Source organism: Austrofundulus limnaeus, unplaced genomic scaffold (genome assembly GCF_001266775.1).
Source record: "Austrofundulus limnaeus strain Quisiro unplaced genomic scaffold, Austrofundulus_limnaeus-1.0 Scaffold150, whole genome shotgun sequence".
NCBI classification, from domain to species: Eukaryota; Metazoa; Chordata; class Actinopteri; order Cyprinodontiformes; family Rivulidae; genus Austrofundulus; species Austrofundulus limnaeus.
The window spans coordinates 459274-462914 of record NW_013952552.1 but is presented as its reverse complement, the minus strand read 5'-3'; positions in this window follow the sequence as shown (position 1 = coordinate 462914).

Below are 3641 nucleotides of genomic sequence, written 5' to 3'. Positions count from 1 at the left end.
GTGGAGACACACGGACACTGAGCAGAACCGACCCGACCCAAAGTCAATCGAATAGAACCAGGTTCATGGAGAGGGGCTGAACAGATGCCGCTGCAGTTAACAGTTAAATATTATATATTATAGTCGAGATGTCTAAAGCAAAATGGTCCAAAGTGTGGTGTCACTTTACAAAATAAAATGCAGAAACTTCCACCTAATATTTGGTGCAAAGACAAATTATTAATGGTTTTAACTTAACATGTTGGTCAAGTTCAAGTTTGACTTTGACTCAGAAATAGTCATTGCTTCATAAAACTGTATGAGTGTGTGTTGGTTTTATTTAATTATTTTTAAAGTACCGATTTCAATACTATTTAGGAACCATTTTTAAAGTATCGCTTTAGCACCGGTATCGAAATAAACCCTTTCTAAACCCAACCCTAGTTGCAACCCATTTAGCGTGTTTGCCTTACTGAATATTCAGATTATATGGATTTTAGCTGAACAGTTGGGCAGAAGATATGCAGATATAATTATTTAGCCCCCGCAGTGTGATTTATCAAACCTTGAAACTGTTTGCGTCACAGTCTTATTGTCTATATTCAGTACTTTTTCTCTTTTTTCCCTTTCCGAATCTTTCTCCATATACAGCCTGCATTAAAATAATTGCACGCTGACAATATCCACATTTAATATGTTTGTGTTTTCCTTCAAACAAATGAGAGAGCTTCCCTTTCTGTACCTTTCAGTCACCTCGGCTGCACCTGCATCTGTCCAGTGGAGATCTGTGTGCTCTGATTATCTGATCATACATGCCAACCCCCTGTGGACATTTACCTTTTGAGCCTCATACATTGGGGGGGGGGGGGGGGGGGTGAAAAAACCTTTTGGGGGGGGGGGGGGGGGGGGGGGGGGTTAGAACAAACTGTTTGGGAGGATGAAGGGAGGGGAGGATGAAGTCATTTCTAAGTTGTGACCTTATTTTTTTAACGCCTGCTGGTTCTGAGACTTACATAATTTTTTTTTATTTTTGTTGTAATCCTTAAGACTTCTCTCTACTTCTATATGGAGGCAAAATGAGAGAAAATCCATCCTGTGGATAATCTGTACTACTTGACATGTAATCGCCGTCAGTTATCTCCCTACGCTCTGTTGTGGCAGTGTGTGAGAGTAATAAAATACAATTTCACCCACTTTAATATATATATATTTTTGTTTTTGAGTTGTTTAGAGCTGTTACAGAGGTTTTTTTCCCCCTTTCTGAATTTTTCTCTAAATGCAGCCTGTATTAAAATATATGCACACTGTCATTATGCTTAATAATGGGATTTCATGACAGTGAAAATGAAAGCTTACCTCTCCCATACATGTCGACCTCTTTGGATGTTTATCTGTATCATGACCCTCAAACATCCGTAGTTTTCACAAAAAAATCCGTAGTACGCATAATGCATGGGTTGGGGGGCCAGGTAGACTGTTGGCTGCAGGGAAATAAAGAATGGGGCAGTTATAACTGCGCCTGCAACAAAGTGAAGCAGAGACAATTTATTTCTATAGCTGCAAATTGGATTGTGAGATAATTGTTTAACTTTGTTGTTTTTTCTTTCATGTTTTTTTTTCATCCTACAGGCTCTGAGACGTAAAATAAATTTGAAGCTAAGTTTTTAGAAAAATCTATGAAATTTTAAAAACATGTGTGGGATTACCCAATATGCCCATATGCCTGCAAAATGTTAGCCTGGCCCTTGCCTTCCTACGCAGCTCCGCTCAATTCTAGTTTCCCTTCTCTGCTCCGTCTGGGACTTCTCCCATTGAGATGGATTTCGCTGGCAGATTTTTAGCCGGGCCAATCAGAGAACAGAACGTCAATTTTCTGCGCAGTGTCTGCTTGTAGTTTATTTTACCTGGGCCACTCAACAAACAGAAGGAGGAGTTTTGAATGATGCCGATGTTCTGTGCTGTGTCTGCTAGTTATTTTAGCATACAGCAGTGGAGGAAGTGAATGAAGCCAGTCTGTGTTGATAAGGCTTCCAAATTAAAATAAATTTGTCTGACAAAGCAGCAGCTCTCATTTACAGTCGTCTCGTTCGGCTCSGTATATTCCTCCTCTCAGTAGGGTTGTTTACAGCACACGCGAATTCCGGTTAGCTTCTTAGCTTAGCCTCCTTCACACCGACAACACACACATGCTTCAGCAGAGGCCACGCCTCCTGCAAGAAATCAATTCTCTATGCAGTAAGTCCAGACCCTTGTACGAAGCAAAGTGAATGACAGGGTCTGGTTTTATCCAGGCTAGCAAAATGTGGAAAATCTGTATAACTTGAAGGTCACTTCTGCTCACCTGAGCGTTGGAGATCTGTGATGTATGATTTAGTTGACATCCATCCATCTATTATCTATACCCGCTTCTTTCCTTTCAGGGTCACTGGTGCCCAAATTCAGCAGTTACAGTGCGAGGGGCGGGGTACACCCTGGACAGGTTGCAAGTCCATCTCAGAGACACACACAGACAAACAACCATTCACTCTCTCACTCACACGTAGGGACAATTTAGAGTTACCAGTTGACCTAACAGTCATGTTTTTGGCCTGTGGGAGGAAGCCAGCGTACCCGGAGAAAACCCATTCATGTGAGATGAGAACGTTCAAACCCAGAAAGGTACCTGGGCTGGGATTCAATCCTTCAATGTTCTTCCAGAGAGGCATCAGCTCTACCTGAGCCACCGTGCTGCCGATTTGGTTGACAAATTATTAAAAGCTTTTTTTAGGTTGATGTTAAAGTATCACATCAACATTCAAGATAACTGTGCAATGAAAATGTTAATACAACAGCAAAAACTAAACTAATAAAATACTTTTTTGGTTTGTCAAGGCTGAAAAACTCGTGCAGCTCTGGAGCCGTGGATCACCGACCTTGTTCTATTAAAAAAAAAAAAATAAAACTCTTGCAACACTGAATTTTGTTGTGTCTGGTGGTTTGCCTCCATCAGTGAAACATGCTGAGTCCTCATTTCAATCGGGCGGTCTGTGCCACCACTACACCTGTTTATATTTGTGCACCTAGTCGTAGCAAACTGCGTGCAAAATGATCATTTTTTAAAATTGCACATATTTTAATACTGGTTATCTGCCGTCTTGATAAATAGACTTCAAAGTGTGCAAAAACACTGACAAAAACTAAAAGCAGACATCCCATTTGACCCACACACTCACACATCTGCCATCATAAAGTGGTCTTAATGGCAACAGTGCAAACAGTTATGCTGCCAGTCCTCTGAGCTATTGCCGGAGCCCCCAACACCAGCTAATGCACTGCTATTCTTAGCTTGTAAACAACACCAAACACATTGAATTTGTTCCTTCTCACCACCTGTACAAATACTACCAGAATATTACCAACACGTTAAGCTCAGCCCGTGCTAAAATATGTATTAGTTTTCTTTTAAAATCTTGTCAAGCAGAACAAAAACATCTGTTTACTCAAAAAGAAAATACAGCCAGCCTCTCAATAAACAATGAAACAAAAGTGGAGAAAATGGAGGTGAAGCTGAAGCTTTGGGAGAACAGAGCTCAGTGTGTGTATGTTCAAAATAAGGTATGAGAGTGCCCTCTGTTGGCAAAGCTGGGTTTAACACACACACACACACACACACACACACACAC